The sequence below is a fragment of the Anabrus simplex genome, chromosome 1, assembly GCF_040414725.1.
Source record: "Anabrus simplex isolate iqAnaSimp1 chromosome 1, ASM4041472v1, whole genome shotgun sequence".
Classification (NCBI taxonomy): Eukaryota; Metazoa; Arthropoda; class Insecta; order Orthoptera; family Tettigoniidae; genus Anabrus; species Anabrus simplex.
This window is the reverse complement of record NC_090265.1, coordinates 22,875,064-22,898,609: the sequence shown is the minus strand read 5'-3', so window position 1 is coordinate 22,898,609 and position 23,546 is coordinate 22,875,064. Positions and strand designations below refer to the sequence as shown.

The window sequence follows — 23,546 nt, the reverse complement described above, 5'->3', positions numbered from 1 at the left end:
CAGCATCCCGGAGATTGTGGGTTCGAATCCCACTGTCGGCAGCCCTGAAGATGGTATTCCGTGGTTTCCCATTTTCACACCAGGCAAATGTTGGGGCTGTACCTTAATTAAGGCCACGGCCACTTCCTTCCCATTCCTAGGCCTTCCCCATCCCATCGTCGCCATAAGACATATGTGTGCCAGTGCGACGTAAAGCAAAATAGCAATAACAACAGTACCGGTACCCCCCCCCCCGCCCCCTACAGGTACAGTGAACGAGGCAGGTTCCGTGCCCACGACTGCAATGCTGCGAGCCTCTGTGCTCTCCGTTCTTGCGGCGCGCCCGGGCCAGGTTTGTGCACGCTCATGGCGGCGACCAGTAATGTTTGTAAATGCTCGCCCTTAGTCAGGCGTGAGAATATTATGCCGTACGCCTCTCGTACGGTCCTGTCGGCCTCGGCAGCGGACACAGTGGAGATGTGACGATGAGTGGTGATGGGACGCGTTCCCTATGGAAGGCCCACGAGCTGGGTGAGAACCCCTGTTCGGCGGCCTAAGAAACTTCAGTTGGAAGCCCCACTCGACCTGCCGAGAAAATGCTAGTCTGTGTCCCATAGGCCACACGCATTGGCGGCGGCTCTCGAGTCAGCCAGCTCCCTGGTTAATCCTGCCAGTAGTCATATGCTTGTCTCAAAGATTAAGCCATGCATGCCTCAGTGCAACCCAAATTAACATGAAATTGCGAATGGCTCAATAAATCAGTTATGATTGCTTAGATCGTACTAATTTACTTGGATAACTGTGATAATTCTAAAGCTAATACATGCAAACAGAGTCCCGACCAGAAGTGGATGGGACGCTTTTATTAGATCAAAATCAATCGGTCGGCTCGTCCGGTCCGTTTGCCTTGGTGACTCTGAATAACTTTGGGCTGATCGCACGGTCCTCGTACCGGCGGCGATCCTTCAAATGTCTGCCTTATCAACTGTCGATGGTAGGTTCTGCGGTAACGGGGAATCAGGGTTCGAGTCCGGAGAGGGAACCTGAGAAACGGCTGTCACATCCAAGGAAGGCAGCATGCGCGCAAATTACCCACTCCCGGCAAGGGGAGGTAGCGATGAAAAATAACGATACGGGACTCATCTGAGGTCCCGTAATCGGAATGATTACACTTTAAATTCTTTAACGGGTATCCTCTGGAGGGCAATTGTGGTGCAAACAGCCGTGGTAATTGCGTGGTAATTCAGTTTAAAAGTTTGTAGTTCGATTTGTGTCCCATGCTGTCGTTTCATCGCTTGTCGGTGTCTAACTAGCATGGTACGCGGGACGTCCTGCCGGTGGTGGCGAGTCGAAAGCGCGCAGCCGCCGCGGTTAACCCGCGTGCGGTTCCTGCGCGCCGTGGGCGGACCCTAATGAAATCCTACCGCGGTGCTCTTCATCGAATGTCGAGGTGGGCCGGTGCATTTCCTTTGAAAAAAATTAATTTAAAGCAAGCTGGCTGTGCCTGAATACTGTGTGCATGAAATAATGGAACAGGACCTCGGTTCTATTTTGTTGGTGTTCGGAACCCGAGGTAATGATTAATAGGGACAGCCGGAGTAATTCGTATTGCGACGCTGGAGGCGAAATTCTTGGATCGTCTCAAGACGTACTGAAGAGAAAGCATTTGACAATTATGTTTTCATTAATCAAGAACAAATGTTAGAGATTGGAAGGTGATCAGATGCCACGCTAGTTCTACCCATAAAGGATGCCAACTAGCAATCCGCCGATGTTTATCCAATGACTCGGCGGGCAGCTCACGGGAAACCTCAACAGACTGAGTGTTCATTCTTGATTCGGAGGGTGGTAGTGCATGGCCGTTCTTAGTTGGTGGAGCAAGTTGTCTGGTTAATTCCGATAACGAACGAGACTCTAGCCTGCTAACAAGTCGCATCCGGTATCCGTCTGTGCTACCAGCAACAACACAGCTGCCTAGATGGACAGGCAGCTTCTAGCTGCACGATATTGAGCAATGACAGGACTGTGATGACCTCAGATGTTCTGGGCCACACGCGCGCTACATTGAAGGAATCAGCTTGTCCTCGTCCGAAAGGATTGGGCAACACGTTGAACCCCCTTTGTGCTAGGGATCGGGGCTTGCAATTGTTCCCCATGAACGAGTAATTACCAGTAAGCGCGGGTTATAAGTTCGCGTTGATTACGTCCCTGCCCTTTGTACACATCACCCGTCGCTAATACCGATTGAATGACTTAGTGAGGTCTTCTGACCGGTGCACGGGATCTGCTTCGCGCAGTTTCCGATGTGTCTGGAAAGATCTCAAATTTGATTATTTAGAGGAAGTAAAAGTCGTAACAAGATTTCCGTAGGTGAACCTGCGGAAGGATTATCGAAATTGTTTTATTAGAAGGCATTTCGAGGAAGAGGAGTCAGCCACCGCCCCGCGCGGCGAGGGTCTGTCCGCCGCCGACACCAGGAGTGTCGCGGTGTTCGTGGCCGCATCTGTTCGATGCAAAAGTTCGGGATTGGGAACCTACCTCCCTCGCTCAGTGGAGCGGGGAAAGTGGACACGTTGCGGCTTCGGCCCGGCGGGCAGGTGTTAAATGACTAGTAATACCACCCCTTGTTCGAAACGAGATTCCTGTCGCATCCACTCTTGCGAGCTATGAGTCGCTGTTGAACGCACTACGGTACAATGATTTTAGGTCCCGGACCACGTCTTCCTGGGGAACCGTTGCTGAAACCGAACGTGACATTGCGTTTAAAGGGCGGGAGCATCGCGGATCGTGCAGCTTTGTCCGCTGCAGCATCTCCTGAAAAGGTTTCCACCCTGGTGGAACTGGAAACTGACTAAACTGTCAACAATCACCACTTAGAGTTGGAGAAGACGGAAAGGTGGTCCCGAGCAGCGACATTGATTTGTAAGCGCCCGTACACCGCCCTTTCCGTGGAAGTTCAATGTTTGTGTGATGAAATAAATCATGCACGATCTCAGAACAGGCGAAGTGAAGTGAGCCGTTGCAAGCTCAGGCGAGTCCCAAACTCCGTAAGCGCTCAGTGGAGCGGAGAAAACACGAGTGGACCTGTAGTGACGTCGGCCCGGCGGGCAGGTTTTAAATGAACTTCTGTCGCCCATGCTCGAAACACCTCTTAGCTCTGTGATGAGAAACCCATAAAAATGATTGTTTTTCTCCGCTCGCCGTGGAGAGAACGATTGAAAAAAGACAGAATACAACCTAGATTAGTGGATCACTTGGCTCATGGATGAATGAAGAACGCAGGAAATTGCGCGACGATATGTGAAGTGTAGGGCAACTGAACATTGACAGTTCGAACACACATTGAGGTCCATGGTTTCCGTTTCTGGACCACGTCTGACTGAGGGTTGGTTGCTAAAAGATTGAAATGTTGCGTTCGATCGATGGAAGCATCACGGTCCGTGCGGCTATGGCCGCTGCCGCGGCTGCTGAAAAGAAGGAGTCTAACATATACGCAAGTCATTTGTTTGAACAATAAACCTAATGGCGCAATGAAAGTGAAAGTCCCGCATTGTGCGGACCGAGGGAAGATGGGCTACGCTGTTGTGCGGCTCCGCATTCCAGGGGTGTCTCGTTTTATTTGCGAGTTGAGGCGCACCCAGGGCGCAAGTTTCCCTCAGGATAACTGGTGCTCGAACATGAGTCTCATCTGATCAAGCGATTGATTAGATGCCTAGGTGCCGAAACGACCTCAACCTATTCTCCAACTTTAAATGAGCGAGATCTTCAGCTTACTTAAACATTTTTTTAGTTTTTGCTTTACGTCGCACTGACAAAGATAGGTCTTAAAGAGATAATGGGATAGGAAAGGCCTACAAGTGGTAAGGAAGCGGCCGTGGCAGCACCAGCATTTGCTTGGTGTGAAAATCGGATACCACGCAAAACCATCTTCAGGGCTGCCGACAGTGGGATTCGAACCCACTATCTCCTGGATGCAAGCTCACAGCTACACGACTCTAACCGCGCGGGAAACATTTTTAAGGCGTGAGATTTATTTCTTGGTTCGGAGTGTCAAGTAGGCCACTTTTGATAGGCAGAACTGGCACTGTGGGATGAACAAACGCAGAGTTAAAGCGCCCGCTCATGGGAAACAATGAAAGGAGTTCGTTGCAGACAGCAGAACGGTGGCCATGGAAGTCGGAATCCGCAAAGGAGTGGCAGAACGGTGGCCATGGAAGTCGGAATCCGCAAAGGAGTGTGTAACAACTCACCTGCCGAAGCAACTAGCTCTGAAAATGGATGGCTCTGAAGCGTCTTGCCTATATTCTGCCATCAGCTCGGCAATGACGGGTGCGCGGTATCTCTTCGGCGGCCCGCCCCGTGAAGCCCTGGCGAGTAGGAGGGTCGAGGTGGTGAATGCAGAAGGGTCTGGGCGAGGGTCTGCCTGGAGCCACCATCGGTGCAGATCTTGGTGGTAGTAGCATGTACTCCAGCGAGGGCCTGTAGGTCAGATGCGGAGAACGGTTTCATGTGATCAGCCGTTGCACACCAGTCAGTCGATCCTAAGCCCTAGGAGAAATACGATATCGACGGAGTCCATGACTACAGTGTTAGGACCCCATGCGGCGAAAGGGAATCCGTTGGGAGCGGAACCGTAACAAGTCGGTCCCCTCTAATGAGCAGCTCGTCGAGATAACCCAAAAGGACTCGGAGACGCCATCTTGAGATCGGGGAAAAGTTTTCTTTTCTTCATGAGAGTTCGAGTTCCCTGGAATCCTCTAGCCAGGAGATAGGGTTTGGAACGCGAAGAACACCGCAGTTGCGGCGGTGTCCTGATCTTCCCCTCGGACATTGAAAACCCGGGAGAGGTCGACGTGGAGGTGCCACGCTGGCCCGTACCCATATCCGCAGCAGGTCTCCAACGTGAAGAGCCTCTAGTCGATAGCCTAATGTAGGTAAGGCAAGTCGGCAAATTGAATCCGTAACTCCGGGATAAGGATTGGCTCTGAGGACAGGGGCGTGTCGGGCTTGGTTGGGAAGTGGTTTTGCGCTAACGTGCCGGGCCTGGGTGAGGTGAGAGCGCTGGGGTGGGCGTCCGTCGTAACCTCGACGCTGGATCGGAGCTCGGTACGATGCCTTAGCCTCCCGGGGATCTTCCTTTCTGAGTGGCTGCGGTGTGCCTCGTGAAGGGGCTGCCCTTCCGGAGGTTGCAGCCGCACGCACGTGGTTCTCTTCGGACACCATTCAATGGTGGGCTCAGAACTGGCACGGACCAGGGGAATCCGACTGTCTAATTAAAACAAAGCATTGCGATGGCCCAAACGGGTGTTGACGCAATGTGCTCTGAATGTCAACGTGAAGAAGTTAAAGCAAGCGGGGGTGAAAGTCGGGAGTAACTATGCCTCTCTTCCTTAGGTTGTAGTGCTTCGTTAAGTTCGTCGTTGGAGATGTCAAACGTGTAAGTCCTAGTATCGGAGAAGAAGCATCCTCCAATTGCTCATCGCTGGAGGTGTCAGGTATGTAAGTCTTGGTATTCGAAACGGAGCTTTTGGGCCATCGGGACCGTCTTTCCCGTTTGCTCCCTCCCCAGGTGGTTACGTCCCTACCTTTGCCCAAAGGAGCAGGATACCGTGCGGGTAGAATGGACCCTGTCATCCGCCCAAGCCCTACGCGTATCAGCCCCATGTACCTACCTGTTGGTCCAGCCCTTAAATAGCCCTCCCGGGCGCGGATAAAATCCCATTTTATGCTTGTGATGAACTAAATAGGAGGGTTTGATTCAAGCAGGTGACTAGTCCGCGCCTATCCCGGGGGATTGGGTGGCTCCCAACTCAACCTGGTCTGGCAAACTGGAAAGTGGTCCCTGCGGTCGAGGTCACAGTTTCTGTGCTCACCCACTCCGCCGTGGCGATGGAGGGTCCTTCCTTTCCTTCTGGTATGGATATTGACTAAAATAAATAGTCTGCTGCTGAGCGGGGAGCTCCCCATGTGGGGGAGTACTAGTGTGAGGCTGTGCCGTGCTTGACTCCGGATGGGGAAGAGGACCATTCCGTTGGGTCAAGTCGCCCCGGAGGGTATCTGACAGCTTTCCAGGGCTTACGGCTTTGATGAAAGCGATATTTTGGGATCATGGTTTTCCATACATTCCTCCCCCATGTTTCCCAAGCTTCTCACTTCTTCCCGCAAGTCAGCCCAGCCGGCAATCTCTAGAAAATGGTTCTCACCTACTTATGACTTACGCGGACAGGGAGTGTCGTGCGAGTCCGCAGGGATTTATACACCTTGCGGGCGGCGAGTGACCCTTGGGAGCGGTCAGGTGGGTACCCCCGCGAGGTTTCCCCTGGGCGACGCTAATGCCCACTGTCCCCAAGGATATCGCTTCCTAATTCTCCCAAGATTGCGGTACTCATCCCTCCTTGGTATGTGAAGGTCGGCCGCTCAGGTTCGGGGGTCCCGTTTATCTGCACTTATGCTGAAGACTTGCTGGCGAAACTGGGATAAGCCGAAAATCTGTTGCATACCCCTGGTGGTAGAGCATAGCTGAATGTCTCATCATCTAATTAGTGACGCGCATGAATGGATTAACGAGATTTCCACTGTCCCTTTCTACTATCGAGCGAAACCACTGCCAGGGGAACGGGCTTGGAAGAATTAGCGGGGAAAGAAGACTCTGTTGAGCTTGACTCTAGTCTGGCATTGTAAGGAGACATGAGAGGTGTAGCATAAGTGGGAAATGGCAACATCGCCGATGAAATACCACTACTTTCATCGTTTCTTTACTTACTCGGTTGGGCGGAGCATGTACGTCACCTCTTTCAGCCCTGGCGTCGCGGTGTTCTTGAGTTTCCAGCAAGAGGTGTTAGAAGACTTACCCCAGGGATAACTGGCTTGTGGCGGCCTACTGATGACTGGTCATTGCGATTATAATCCTGCTAAATACGGGAGGAACCGCAGGTTCGGACATTTGGTTCACGCACTGGGTCGAACGGCGGTGGTGCAAAGCAACCATCCGTGGGATTAAGCCTGAACGCCTCTAAGGCCGAATCCCTTCTGGGCAATGGCAACGATATTTCTCAGGAGTCCCGTGGGTCAAAACGCTCAAGCAGTGTGACATTACTAGGCGTGTCTCGTCAGTGGGGCACACCATACAGACCCTGTGACTTTGATGAATGGAGCAGCTTGGGTGGTCATGTCGGGTTTTATCTCTTCCGCCCGCCTGCTCCTAGCGTTTGATCATGGGTATACAACTGTTGGATGTCGGGACTCGGAATCGTCTGTAGATGACTTAGGTACCGGCCGGGGTGTCGTACTCGGTAGAGCAGTTAGCACGCTGCCATCTGGTGAGACTCAGCCCTGGCTTGGGAGAATCGTCTGTAGATGACTTAGGTACCGGGTGGGGTGTTGTACTCGGTAGATCAGTTATCACGCTGCGATCTGGTGAGACTCAGCCTTATCTTAGGGGAATCGTATGTAGATGACTTAGGTACCGGGTGGGGTGTTGTACTCGGTAGAGCAGTTAGCGTTCTGCGATCTGGTGAGACTCAGCCCTGGCTTGGGAGAATCGTCTGTAGATTATTTAGGTACCGGGCTGGGCGTTGTACTCGGTAGAGCAGTTACCACGCTGCCATCTGGTGAGACTCAGCCTTACCTTGGGGGAATCGTATGTAGATGACTTAGGTACCGGGCGGGGTGTTGTACTCGGTAGATCAGTTACCACGCTGCGATCTGGTGAGACTCAGCCTTATCTTAGGGGAATCGTCTGAGAAGACTTAGGTACCGGGGGGGGGGTGTTGTACTCGGTAGAGCAGTTATCACGCTGCGATCTGGTGAGACTCAGCCTTATCTTAGGGGAATCGTCTGAGATGACTTAGGTACCGGGCGGGGTGTTGTACTCGGTAGAGCAGTTACCACGCTGCCATCTGGTGAGACTCAGCCTTATCTTGGGGGAATCGTATGTAGATGACTTAGGTACCGGGCGGGGTGTTGTACTCGGTAGAGCAGTTACCACGCTGCGATCTGGTGAGACTCAGCCTTATCTTAGGGGAATCGTCTGTAGATAACTTAGGTACCGGGCGGGGTGTTGTACTCGGTGGAGCAATATAGCTGTCCTAAGGGGCAGTTCTGACGGCCAGGGCGGCTGCCATAGCCGATAAACTCATAGCTGGAATCGTCGAGCTGACATCTTCCTCGAAGCAGCTGGACGGAAGGGAAGCCATGATGGCCGATGAAGCCGAGCTACAGTCGGGAAGATGTCCCAGGGCCTCCAGTGTCCTTCCCCGACCTGCAATGTCCATCGTTATGATGTCCATCCAGTGGGTTCTTGGTCTTTCCACGATCCGTTTCCTTGCCACATGTCTCTCCAAGTTAACATATCATTGCTGCCGTGACAAAACCTCCTTGTGAAATATTTTAGCTTAGAACTTTTGCCGGTAAGGTTCTGTCATCTAAGGTGCAATATTGTGTGATTATGGTCAAGGCATTCTCGCTCTTCATAATGTATGTGCTGCGGGTCAGTATATCTCCAAAAATATTATCACATAGGAGGTTTTGTCCCGGCAACGACGATATGCTGTCCTTGTTGGCTCCATCCTCATTACATGCCCAAACTACCTCAGTGTGGACATGCTGACCCGATCTAACAATGATGTAACAATCCCAGCTTCCTTCTTAACCACATCATACCTTAACTTGTCCAGTTTGGTTTTTTGAATTGCGGACCTAAGGAACTTCATCTCGGAGGCTTGCAACCTTGATGAGTATTTCTTAATGAGGTTGCAGGTTTCAATACCATAGGTTAAGATTGGTATGAAGTACTGATTGAACATCACCAGCTTTGATTTTGTTGGTACTTTGGGATCCCAAAGGAGTGTTCGTACTTGCTGGTAAAACTGAGAGCTGATGACATAGATGTTGATTCCCATATGGAACGATAACGGACCAACTACACTGACTTAGCAAATGTCATGGGATAGTCACCTAATAGCGTGTGGGGCCTCCTCTGGCCCTGCGAACTGCAGTGAGACGTCATGGAAGTGAGTCGACAAGTCCCTGGTAGTCCTCTGGACGCAGCTGACACCAAATCGTTTGCAGAGCGGCCGCCAATGCTGGTCTGTTCGTGGGTGCAGGATCCATGGCACGGAGCCTGCGTTCCAGGACTTTCCAGATATGATCGATAGGGTCCAGATCGGGGCTCCTGGGTGGCCATGGAAGTCGTTGGACATCCACTGCATGTTCCTGGAACCATTCCCGGACGACGTGGGAGCGATGTGGCGGCGCGTTATCATCTTCAAACACCGCAGAACCGTCTGGGCGCTGGAAGGCCAAAAATGGGTGGAGATGGTCTCCGAGCAGCTCAACATACCGCGTACCATTCAAAGTCTCTTCCAGAACAACTTGGGGGCCCATTCCATACCAGGAAAAGGCACCCCAGACCATAACAGAGACACCAGCGCCCTGGACCACACCTTTGAGGCAGGCGGGATCCACCGCTTCATGTGGTCTGCGCCATACACGGTGCCTCCCATCGGCATGGTGCAGTTGAAATCATGATTCGTCCGACCATATCATGTTACGCCGTTGATCTAGTGTCCATCCCTGGTGACTGGCGACAAATGCGTGTCGGTGTGCCCGATGACGTAGGGTTAACAGTGGCAACCGTGTGTGGTGCCGGCTCCTATATCCCATAGAACCCATGTTCCTACGGATTGTCCACTGGGAGACGTGTTTAGCTTGGCCTGTGTTGAATTGAGCCGTGATTTGTTGCACGGTTGCCCGTCTGTCACTAATGACAACCCGTCTCAGATGTCGCCGGTCACGGTCATTGAGGGTGGATGGTCGGCCGGTCGTTCGTCTGTTGTGGACGGTGACACCCGCATTCAACCATTCACGATACACCCCGGACACGGTTGATCGTGTGAAGCCGAATTCTCGCACCACTTCCGAATTCGCACTTCCCATCCGTCGGGCACCGACCACCATACCCGTTCGAACGGTGTCAGCTCACGATGACGTTCCATGTTACATCTGTCACATGCGCAGCCACTGCTCACAAGGTATCCTATACAACTGCCGCTGGCACAGGGGGCGTGTGGTGCGCAGACAACACACCTGCGCATCAGTGCTCCGCTATCCCATAACATTTTTCAGTCAGTGTACATTGATATTATAAACTGAGAGCTCGCCTGCACTCCATTTGCCACCGCCTTTGTGGCTAGTGTATCTCAAGATGTTACACTGCCGATGTACCGGTATGTAAAGCTTTCCACAATTTCTAGTGAATGGTTCCCTAGCATGATGTTCGCTTGTCATCCCCATCTGTTTATTGACATCACTACCATTTTGAGTTCACTTATCTTCAGAGTAATCTCCTGGAACTTAAGCTTCCAATCATTGAGTCTCGACTGTACTTGTTCCTCGGTTTCTCCCTAGATCATACACATCATCAGCGAAGGCCATTGCATTTAGTTCACCAGAGGAAGCAATTTTGACCGCGGAAGTGGAGTGTGGTTCTGGGGCAAAAATACGGAAGAATGTTTGTTCTTCGCCGTACGAGGAACTTAAAAACATTTTAATGAATTGCTTCAAGAGAAAAAAGGAGTGAGAATACTCCAATTGACGGTAACATCAATCAATCAATCACTACTGATCTGCATTTAGGGCAGTCGCCCAGGTGGCAGATTCCCTATCTGTTGTTTCCCTAGCCTTTTCTTAAATGATTGCAAAGAAATTGGAAATTTATTGAACATCTCCCTTGGTAAGTTATTCCAATCCCTAACTCCCCTTCCTATAAACGAATATTTACCCCAATTTGTCCTCTTGAATTCCAACTTAATCTTCATATTGTGATCTTTCCTACTTTTATAAACGCCATTCAAACTTATTCGTCTACTAATGTCATTCCACGCCATCTCTCCGCTGACAGTTCGGAACATACCACTTAGTCGAGCAGCTCTTCTTCTTTCTCTCAATTCTTCCCAACCCAAACATTGCAACATTTTTGTAACGCTACTCTTTTGTCGTAAATCGCCCAGAACAAATCGAGCTGCTTTTCTTTGGATTTTTTCCAGTTCCTGTATCAAGTAATCCTGGTAAGGGTCCCATACACTAGAACCATACTCTAGTTGGGGTTTTACCAGAGACTTATATGCACTCTCCTTTACATCCTTACTACAACCCCTAAATACTCTCATAACCATGTGCAGAGATCTGTACCCTTTATTTACAATCATATTTATGTTTATCATATTTATATTTATATTTATTACTTAAACAAACAGCTCTAGAAATAGCATTCAAACTGGGTTTGGTCTATTTACATGCTTCTAATGGCTGGTTTGATCATTTTGAAAGACGGCACAATCATTCGTTCCAAAACACATGCGGCGAGAGTGTGGAATTTACGACGATGCGGTTGTGTACTGGGAAAAGGATACGTTACCTCGACTTCTTGAAGGATCTGGTGCTAACGATATTTTTAACACCGATGAAACGTGAGTGTTTTAAAATTTGCTCCCGTCCAAGACATATGCTGTTCGCAGAGAATAATGCCACGGAGGCAGAAAAAGTAAAGAAAGGCTGACAGCGTTGTTATGTGTTAACAGCAAGGGAGTGAAAAATTACCCCCACTAATAATTGGAAAATTTAAAAATCTAAGAACACCCGCACACTCCCATGTAAATATGATTTTAACAAAACTGCGTGGATGACATCGGAGATATTTCTAAAATTTTACGAAGCTTGGATGCTAAGATGGGATCGGCAGGAAGGGAGATAGTGCTGGTGATGTACAGATGTCCAGCTCATTCTTCAGATACATCTTTCCTGCGGAATATCATAGTTGTCGTCTTTCCTCCTAACTATACCAGTCACCTGCAGTCTTTGGACCTAGGCGTTATTCATTTTGAGAAAGTGAAGTACAGGAAGGCCCTGGTTCAAAGAGCTATTTCCTTCCTTGAAAGAAGTGTGGAAATTAAATATACTCCAAGCCAAGCATATGCTTGTAGCAGCATGCCAACTAGTCACAACAGACGCTATTCAAAACTGCTTTGGCCATGGAGGTTTGGGTGCCTTTTCAGAAGTTTTTAACGAAGACGACACTACTGATGACATTAGGGAAGATTGGGGGCTTGTATCAAAGTACTCGAGTGCCACAATATTTGAAGAATTTGTTAGTTGTGATTATGACATCCTAACCTCAGGACCACAGATGGATGTTGGGGACCTTTGTGACGATGCAAAAAGGCAAAGTATTGAAGAGGAAGGAGAGGATCCAGCAGAACCAACTTTTGGGGCAGCAGTGGAGGGATTGGATATTGTCCGCCGGTACTTCTCCTCCTTCAAAGTTGATGAAGATATCATCAACAGTCTCAACCAAATTGAGAGAAAACTTCTTTCCGTGAGGTATCTGGGCAAGAGGAAGCAAACTACTGTATTGGACTATTTCTGAAAGTGAAGGTAGGTGGATCAAAATGTTAGTTACACTAACGCGCCGCAGCAGCGCGCTGTGTGTCGCAAACGTGGAGAAAGGGACAGGCACTGCCCACACGTCTGTTAGGCAGGTCGCTGTGGTGTCTCGTCTAGTATTGTGTGAATAGCAGCCAAATGCTATGGCGCGTCAACAGGACGTTCGCTCCAAATATGAGGTGCGTGCGACAGTCCGCTTCCTATGGGCCAAAAGGAAGAATTGCACGGGCATTCATTGTGAAATGAGTGCTGTGTATGGGGAGCGGGCCATTTCCCGGCAAGGTATCGTAAAGTGGTGTCAGCTATTCGAAGCCGGATGCACGGATATCACGGACAACCATCGCGAAGGCAGGCCCGCAACGTCCAGCACCCGTGCAAAGGTCAACAGTGTGAATGCGATCATTAGACAGAACCGGCGCATTAAACTGAGAGAAATCGCGACGCAGCTGAACATGTCGTATGGCAGTGTGTTCGCCATTGTCACGAGGACCTTAGATATCGTAAGCTGCGTCAAAGATGGGTCCCACGTCTTCTCACCGATGAGCACAAGGGACAACGTTTCCAATCTTCCCTGGCATTTTTGTAACGCTATGCCGCAGATGGCAACGGGTTTCTGCGCGAATCGTCACAGGCGACGAAACGTGGGTCCACCATTTCACCCCCGAAACGAAGCGAACATCAATGGAATGGGTGCACCCCTCATCACCACAACAAAAGAAGGCCAAGGTTCAACCTTCAGCCGGTAAGGTTATGGCGACAATGTTCTTTGACATGGAGGGTTTTCTGCACGTAGAATTCATGCCGAATGGAACGACGATCAACGCGGCGTCGTATTGTCAAACGTTGCACCGGTTGCGTAAAGCGATTAAAGAGAAGCGCCGGGGGAAATTGAGCGCCGGTGTGATTTTGTTGCACGATAATGCAACACCTCACAAGGCCCGCCAAACGAGAAAACTACTGCAGCGTTTCAAGTGGGAGGTCTGGCAACATCCACCCTACAGTCCCGACCTAGCGCCATGTGACTTTCATCTGTTCGGTAAGCTCAAAGCGGAGCTCGGTGTTCGAAGTTTCCAGACCGATGAGGAGGTGAAGGCCGCTGTCTCCGAGTGGTTGCAGAACGCTGGAGGAAATTTCTATGCATCCGGCATCGAGAAGTTGGTTGTGCGCTCGCAGAAATGTTTGGAGTCTCTTGGAAACTATGTGGAAAAGTGACGTTACAGTATATGTCGTTATAGTCGTGTAGGTGGTGTATTAAATGGCCATAACTGGGAAGTGCAACTTATTTTCTGATCTGCTTTCGCACTTATTCTCACAGTTTTTATGGTCTATTTTTCACAGATCTCTTTAAAATCATTTAACATTGCAAGTCAGCAATACCTATTCCTCTTTTCCTTGCTGCAGGTTGTGCTCCCAATGATCCACTAAGTGATGTAGTCCGTCTGCTGTTTTGTAAATATTTTCTGTTATTTTTGCGTTAATTTGAGTTTTTAGTATTAATATGTTCATTTATTATTTCTTCACATTATATTAGTTAAAGACAGAAATGTATTATTATTTCTTTTGATTTTCTTTGAAACCCCTCTTACGGAAAACCCCATTTTAAGGAAGATATTTCAAATCCCCCTGAGATTCGTTAAAAAGGGGTTCTATTGTATTTTCATTTTGTCAGTCATTCCTGTTATATTTGTGATTTTCTCTATTGTCAGCATTGAAATTATCTCAGGGGTACGATCGCTAATTTTAGGTTAAGAAATGCTTGTATACGACCATCTTCCGATTTTAGTTCAGGAAATTTTCGTAAAATAATTTGTATAAAATATATTTATTTATCATCTACAGGTGTGCCAATTACAGATGATGTAATAGAAAATATAATAACATATATATAATCAAATATACATATATGTACAAACATACAAATAAACATCTTCACATGTTTTCTACAGACTATTGACATAATAATTAATATAACATAGAAAATTATTACGTTCCGCCCCTGAGAAGAGCTTTCCGAATTGCAATGGAAGGGCGGTGAAAAATGTCAAGTGACCCTTCCAGCTGATTTATGAACCAAGAATTTTCTTGTGCAACCGTCCTACATTTGGGCAGGTGGAATGTACATTTCTACCTTGTTCGCCTGCTTGGAACATGAAGTGGAATCAACCCCAGTATAGCCAGACAATCCACTTTATTTCTCAAGCATTTAGTTGCTAACTTTGCGATCGAACATTTTCGGCGCGTTGCCAGCGTATACATTGAAAGAGTTTTTACAAGTTCTCCATACCTACTTGAAGAGAGCGGCATGCCCAGGAATCCAAAACTAATCCACTTATGAGCCTTTATCTGAACTCTCTTGAGTTGGTACATGTGCCTTTTTGATACGGGAGCCACACCTCGCAACCATACTCGAGGAGAGGTCTCACCAGGGAACAAAACAGTGTTTTGGCACATGCGATATTACTGAAATCTTTACAATTTCTTTTGACAAACCCGAGTAGACTGAAAGATTTCTTTATAATATTATCGATGTGTTTCCTGTTACCTACTAAGAATTACTCATAGGTTACTGAACTCCTCCACGCAATTTAAACATTCTCCACTGATTTTATATCTGCAAAAACAGGTCTTAATTTTCGAGTAAATGGCATGACAAACACCACACTCTGAGGGACCCCTTATCGCACCACCCGTATATTTGCTTCAAATCGTCTTGCAGATAATCGCCATCACTGTCTTCTTCTGTGACTCTGTATAGTTTCAAGTCGTCAGCACACAAGAGACACTTACTGCTATGAACAGCTGTAATAAGTTCAAAACAAATAGAAGAGGCCCTAACAGTGATCCCTGTGGGGCGCCAGATGAAGGCTGATAGGGGTTGGAGATCAAACCCTCAGAATTGACAAAACATGTTCGTTTTGTCAAGTAACTCTTCAGCCACTCGAAAATACTCCCGGACACTCCAAACGCTGACAGCTTCTTCAACAAGGCCTGGTGTTGTTAACGAGTCGAAGGCTTTGGAGAAATCGGTATAAATATCACGTCAACCTGTTCACCTTTGTCCAGTCCATCTGAAACTGAAGATAGATAAACTTCCAGATTGGTAACAGCTGACCTGCTTTTAATGAATCCATGCTGTGATGGGTCGATGTACTGCCTAAAAGAGTCATACATGACTTTCTCAGCCCTGAATTCGCCACGAATAAAGACGAATTACTTACTTACTTACACCTTTAATAAAAGTGAAAGCAGCGCTATTGGTCTATAATTATCGAATAGCACATTATCATCTTTCTTAAAAATAGGGATTATGTAACCCCTTTTCCACTCAGCTGGAAATTACCCACATTTAAATGATTTATTTATAATTTCACATAGCGGAATTGCCAATAGGGAAAGCACATTCACGGAGGACGATGCCAGGTATCTCTTCAGGCCCATATGAATTGTTGATATCTACCGATGACAGGATCCCTATCACTTCTGCCTCAGAAGTTTGAACAGACACTAGATTTATTGAAACTGGGGGAGAAAAAAGTTGCATTGCAGGGTTCAGAAAGAGAATGGTACTTCGCGAAAGTTTACGCAAATGTGTTAATAATTTTATCTTTTTCTTGGATTTATATTCCGTTTATTAGCCTAAGGGGAGACAGATGAGAAAATTTTCTTTTATTATTAATAATGAAATTCTAAAAGGGTTTAGGGCGTGAAATGACGTCATCTTCTACCGACCGAACATAGTCCCTGTATATAGCACATAGTCCATGTATATAGCACATAGTCCCTGTATATAGCACATAGTCGCACTCTTGGCCTGTATTTACTTCTCGTCCTCTATTTTTCCTTCAGTTTCTGGATTAGTTCTGAAGGAAGTGAATATTATGCGAGCTTGTTAAATTACGATGTAAGATCATAATGTTGTAAGAAGAATTTGTAGTTAGGGAATATTGCATATGTGCATCATTATATTTTGCATGAATTTCTGTTTGGGTAAGAGTCTATCATCAATCAATACTGATCTGCATTTAGGGCAGTCGTCCAGATGGCAGATTCCCTATCTGTTGTTTTCCTAGCCTTTTCTTAAATGATATCAAGGAAACTGGAAATTTATTCAACATCTCCCTTGGTAAGTTATTCCAATCGCTAACTCCCCTTCCTATAAATGAATATTTGCCGCCCAAGTTTTTCCTCTTGAATTCCAACTTTATCTTCATTTTGCGATATTTCTTACTTTTAAAGACACCACACAAATGTATTCGTCTATTCCACGCCACGAACTATGACAGTTTGGAACATACCACTTAGTTGAGCAGCTCTTCTTCTTTTTCCCAAGTCTTCCCAGCCCAAACTTTGCAACATTATTTAACGCTACTCTTTTGTCGGAAATCACCCAGAACAAATCGAGCTGCTTTTCTTTGGATTTTTTCCGGTTCTGGAATCAAGTAATCCTGGTGAGTATCCCATACACTGGAACCATACTCTAGTTGGGTTCTTACCAGAGAGTTATATGCCCTCGCCTTCACATCCTTACTGCAACCCTTAAACTCCCTCATAACCATGTGCAGAGAAATGTACCCCTTATTTGCCATCCCATTTATATGATTACTCCAATGAAGAACTTCCTTTTATTCACACCTAGGTACCTACAGTGATCCCCACCAGGAACTTTCAACTCATTAATGCAGTAATTAAAACTGAGAGGACTTTTCCTATTTGTGAAACTCACAACAGTTTATCATCATATCATTGCCTACTGTTCATCTTACAACATTATCGAGGTCATTTTGCAGTTGCTCACAATCTTGTAACTTATTTATTACTCTGTACAGAATAACATCATCCGCAAAACGTCTTATCTCAGATTCCACTTCTTTACTCAGAGCACCCCGTCGCTAGCCGGTGTTCCTCTCCACCACTCACGGCAATTCACACTTATAGAAATCCATTTCTAGTGAAACTATTAGTCTAAAACCCACCTGCCATTACATTTCATGTTCAAAATGTTGTCCCTCAGTTGTCTAAGACGCGTGATACCTCGTAAATAGGTTTGCAGGCACTCAGCGAACCTCAACCCGTGTGATGTTCGAAATAACTTCTGTAATGTTCTCTTGTAGTTCTTCTCTTGTGTGAGGGTTGTTCACATACACTTTTTCCTTCAGAAATCTCCTCAGGTAATAATCACTAGGATTTAAATGAGGAGATCTAGGTGGATAATTAACCACACGATCTTCGAAAACTTCCTGTATTACCTCCAGAGATCGAATAGCAGTGTGTGCCGTCGCATTATCTTGCATAAAGTAACCATTAGTCCTTTCTTCTTCCGTCAGCTCTTGAAAGAATGATCTGAGAATGAGGTTTATATATCGATCAGCATTTAATGTTTCACGGAAAAATATAGGCCCTAAAATTCTGCGAGCACTTATTGCGCACCAAACTCCTATCTTTAAATCATGAAGTGGACGGACATGCAGCTGGTGGGGATTTTCTGCACACCAGTAGCGATAGTTTTGACTGTTTACATAGCCACTTAAGTGTAGTCATGCTTCATCACTATAAAATAAAAGTTCTGGGTCAACAAACCCATCGTGAACTGACTGAAGCAACCAGGTAAAATACCGAGCCCTAGCGAAACTGTCAGGTCTTCTTAAATATTGGGCAGGGGTGGGTTTGTACGGTTTTGCTTTTAACAGTTTTGTTGTTTTGTGGGCAGACGATAATGACACATTAGCTTGTACGGCGAGACGCGACAGGGATTGTTGGAGTTCTTTCCAAGAGAGCTCATATTTCGTCAAGCTTTTCCTCTGTTAAAGCGGTTCGTCTCCTGTCTGATTTCTTGTAAAGAATGGACCCGGTGATGCGGAACTTCTTTACTAATTTACGTACCGTACTCCTATGGCGAGGGAGAATGCTAGGAAATGGAAATTTGCGAATGAATCGAAAGCGGCACTCTGTATAAGGAGAATGTTTCGCATAGCACAACACAATGAATACACGCTGTCCTGCTGTATACATCATTCGTTAAACAAACGATTACTTTAATATTCCTACAGAAATGACGCTATTTTAAAGCGAACACATTGAGCACGCTACCAGTACCACAGAAGTTAAAATAAACTATTGCTGTGAACCGATGATTATCGCTAGCGTACTGCATTATATCATCTTAGCCGGTCATGAGGCAATATATCTCTCGGCAAATGAGTCACCCGCGCTATCGCCTTCCGTGCCTGTTCCCCTGACACACACAACGAGCTAAAGAGACTCCGTATACCGGTATACAAGAAAATATAAAGGTCCAATAATACTGCCTTGAGGAATTGCCTTCTTGATTATTACAGGGTCAGGTAAAGCTTCGCCAACTCTAATTCTATATTTTCTAGAAGTATAACAACCCATTCATTCACTCTTTTGTCTAGTCAAGTTGCACTAATTTTTGCCAGTAGTCTTCCATGATTCACCCTATCAAATGCCTTAGACAGGACAATCACGACCTCCTGAATCCAAGATATCTGCAATATCTTGAAGGAATCCTACAAGGTGAGCTTCAGTGGAATAACCTTTCCTAAACCCAAACTGCCTTCTATCGAACCAGTTATTAATTTCGCAAACATGTCTGATATAATCAGATAGAATGTTTTCTCAAAGCTTACATGCAATGCATGTTAAGCTGTCTGGCCTGGAATTTTCAGCTTTATGTCTATCACCTTTTCCTTTATACACAGGGGCTACTATAGCAACTCTCCATTCATTTGGTATAGCTCCTTCATGCAAACAAAATCAAATACTGTAAGTACTTCAGATATGGTACTATATCCCAACCCATTGCCTTTAGTATATCCCCAGGAATCTTATCAATTCTAGCCGCTTTTCTAGTTTTCAACTTTTGTATCTTATTGTAAATGTCGTTATCATAGATACATTTTAATACTTCTTTAATATTAGTCACCTCCTCTAACTGGACATTATCCTTGTAACCAACAATCTTTACATACTGCTGACTGCATACTTTTCTGCCTTTTGAAGATCCTTGCATACACACTCCCCTTATTACATTACATTTTAAACATTTTTATTTACGATCAATATCATACATATACATACGGAGGTAGTAAATATACAGTGTGTGAATCCCACATAATGTAAACTTTTTTGTGGGCTTCAAGAATATAATAGCTAAATTATGGCATCTAGTGTATAGCATACACTCCATTAGAATTTTGGTGATATTGTACTACAGTAATTTTATGAACTGTTTTTCTGCATTTGGTGTAATTAACAGGAAGCTGGAAAGGAGGGACATTGGTTAAGGAGAAGGTTGGTTTCTTTGTAGAGAGGAATAGTGTGCCAGTTGATTTAAATATTATAATGGACATTTATAAGTTGATTTACTTTGTAATAATTGTTAATGGGCCATGTGGAGAGCCTTTTCTTCAAGGTATTCTGGTTGCCACTGAACACGTCCACAGGTAATACATTGCATACCCGTGGCCGTAGACAACTTACATTTTTTGTCCAAGTAAAGTGTTCCGGCGTGGTATACTTATTCCAGTTCTGTCTTGAAGCCCAGTGCAAATTTTTGACTTGTGTCCTTTGCAGAAGAGCTTTAAATTTTTTTGCATGTATAGGGTCACTGACTGCACAAATAGCTACCGTATGTTAAGTACCCTGCTTTGCTGGAACAGTTCATATGTTGGAAACATCAGTGGCTTTTTGTACATTACTGTCAGTATGTAGTTGAGCCAAGTGTGAATCAAGTATTCCACCCCAACTGTTAATTCCATATTGCAGTTGCGATTGAACTAAGGCAAAGTATATAGACTTCAAGGCTTTGGTTGATATAACATTTCTAATTCTGTAAAATATATAAATAACTTTCTGAAGTTTAATGATCAAATTTGATACATGAATATTCCATTTCAGATAACTATCTATAATTATCACTAGGTACGGATTTCTGTAAAGTATAACAGTTGCAGCATTCAGTATTTTTGCAAGCTGGTGTGTTGAATCTTAGTGTTAGGTTGTTTGAGGGTGGCATTGTTTTATTATGCGAGAAGCAGATGAATTTTGTTTTATTTTCATTTAAAGTAAGTAGTGGTTGTTTAGCCATTTCTGAATAATGACTAGGGTTTCTTGAGCTCTGTTGAAGGTGTCTTCCCAAGTTTCACCCGTGACTGTGACTACCGTGTCATCAGCATATGAGTTAATTTTTGCATTAAAGTTTAGCTCTCACATATCATTGATATATGACAGAAAAAGAATTGGTCCTAACACTGTTTCTTGCGGTGCTCCGAATTGTACTTCGGCACTTTTAGTTAGGGTATCCTTGATTCTTACTGTACCGGTTGGTATACCCCGACCCCACAAATTTAAATACTGCGGCGGTTGAAAACTCCTATTCAGGAGAAAGCCTGAACTTTAACAAACTGTATTAACTCAACGGTTTCTCGGAAGATGTCACTATTGTAAATTTGGTAATTTTGATGTGTTCTGAACTGTGTCTATTTCGATTTGTGTTTGTTTGCTCCGGAACAAGAAGTGTGGACATTCTCTTCTAGATGTCTCTACAGAGAAAAGAGTACTATGGCGCATTCTGGTGCGAAGTGAAGGGACTGTTCTTGAGGAAACTTTATATTCATAAGTTTGTTCTTTGTTAAATTTCTTTCTTTTATTGTTTGGGTTGGCAATATTAATCCTTCTGTCCGCCAGTTTTGAACTCAGCCAATCCCGAAATTCTTTAATTAATTTTCAGCCAATCATGTATGTCTTCTTCGATATGGATATGCTGCTATTAGCTACCCAATAAAATCGTGTGGATGTGTCTAATTATTTCTGAAAGGCCTCGAATTCTCCACGAGGGTATAAAAACTGCTGATTTTCTTGTCTCAGCGCCACTTCAGTAACACCTCTCTTAGTGTGTGAATATGTATCAGGGGGCGGGAAGCGCCTCTTTCTTCAAGCAGAAGTTGTTCAATAAGGTAATGGCCTATTAACATCTTTATTTCTCGCTAGCTCAGCAGTTTAACTCTCGAGGACGGTTCGAAGCCTTTAATATGTAACCTATTCCTTTAAAATGTAAATTTCCTTTCTGTGTATGTAAAAACTTCATATCTCTTTTACTATAAAGCGGGGATAGAGAGTGCTTCACCCTCTCGAACTCTCCTTCATTTTGAATTTGAGGTGCCTATGTTTTCGTAACCGTTTTTCTCTTCCTTCTTAATGTCTTAAATTTATTGTGCCGACTAGTCACCTCCATAGATTGGGATTAGCCCCTGTATTATCAGCCTAGCGCCACATAGGATTTTAAACAAAACGTTGTGTAGGAGTGCAAGTTATCGCCTCCATTCTATTTTGCATTATGGGCCAGTAACTTAACCTGATGTTTGTTTTCCTCATGTAAAGGCCCTGTACGTTGGGTATCTAATACCCCTGTTTCTTTGTGTGCCTTGAGGGCAGTCTGAATCGAAAGTTGTTGTGGCCTTTGAGAGGCGTGTCAAATTGAGAGCGGGTACTTTCTTTTCCTTACATTGTAATTAGGAGCAAGTGCTCCTTGTACTTAGGGGTTTTCTGCCCTTCGGCATTGTGATTGTGAGCTGTGAGCTCAGAAAGTAAATTTGGGGCTCGAAGCCCAAATTTTGTAACGAGCTGTAATTTGCTAGTTGTTGATCTGCTACTTCTGCTTCTGTTATTTGTTGATTTTGAAAAGAAAATATAACCTTAGTTAAAGTTTTAAATTAACTTTAATTTTGTAGTTGAGACCTATTCCAGCCCGCACCTTCTTCCACCTCTACCTACCACGGATATTTCCGTAACAAGTGGTAGCAGAGCGTGGTTGAATGGGTCTCAAATTAGCCCCTTTTGACGGCTAGACATTGCTTTGGTATCAAACTCTAACGATTTTCTCAGTCGCTGGTTTTTTTGATTTTTTTCTAAATTTGTAAAAGTTCTGTCATCATGTCCGGCCCTCGCGACGTCCTCCATCCCGGCTATTTGCGCAAGGAGGAATTAATCTATGAATTAACAATTAGAAATGTGCAATCTGGAGGCACGGTTGCGGTAGACACAAACAAGCTTAAAGAGTCCCTTGATTTGCCCATTTCCATCCCCACTTTGTGTGAGAAAGAGATTGACGACTCCCTCTCCACGATCACTGACAATACTACTGAGCTGGAATCCGTAGTTACTTTTTTTGAAGTTAATGACCCTTCTCCTAATCAAATTAAACGTGTGCAAGCCAGGTTATTTCATTTTTCTAATAGAGTTAACGGTCTGCTGTCTCTGAAGTTGAATGACATTCAAAGGAAGGAAGCTAGTGTTGTTCTCGAAAATCTTCCAGAATTGTCCAGTAAGGTTACCCTATTGTTAACTGGGGAAGTCCCTCCCAAAACCGACCAACCCGCTACGATAAACTTAGTCAGCAAGTAAGACTCTTCTAAAGAAGAAGAAAATAGGAAATCAGTAGGAGTTCAACAAACCTCTTCCCCATTAGACAATGTGTCTGAACGCCGTACCTCTTTGAATAATGCTCGTTCTGAATTAGCTTCTTCGCCACTTAGGCCTCTACCTACTATGTCACCTGGGTTCAGCAGTTTGCCTCATCCATTAGCAATGCTGCTCAGGGGTATTTATAAGTTTTCTGTTAACACTACCAGTGACGTTATTTCATTCTTAAGGTTTCTAGTTGAATTCCAAGACCATGCTCTCGTTTTTTCTCTTTCTCCGTGTCAAATCTTTCAGATAATTTACCCTTATTCCATTGGTGTCCTCTCGGACAAAATAGTAAGAGCCATTGCCGAACAATCATCTATAGAAGACTTCCATGCCCATCTGTTGGCTAGGTCATCGCTCATTCAAAAGTACTATTACCGGGTACAGCGTCTGGATGAAAATCTTGCCGATTTCATCCAAGACACCAAATTCTATACCAGGGTGTTTGCTCTTCACTTCCCTGAAGATCAGATTGTTCAGGCTATTGTGGAAGGGATTTCACCATCCTATAGGTCATACTTGTGTTTTGCGTCACGTCCGCAAACTTTTGCCGAGGTAGAGGTTATGGCTGTATCAGCGGAAGGAGTTAGATACGCCGATACCTTGCGTGTCGCGAAAGAACCCCCTCCATCCTCTAGTAG

The 23,546-nt window shown here is 45.5% G+C and overlaps 1 protein-coding gene and 1 pseudogene across 2 annotated transcripts in view; both read left to right on the top strand.

Moving 5' to 3' along the window:
* LOC136859749 (dynactin subunit 6) overlaps window positions 1–23,546 on the top strand; it is a 178,767-nt gene that overhangs the window by 128,035 nt on the left and 27,186 nt on the right. The gene's annotated exons all lie outside the window — the stretch shown is intronic.
* On the top strand, window positions 3,214–3,368 carry LOC136858937 (5.8S ribosomal RNA; annotated as a pseudogene).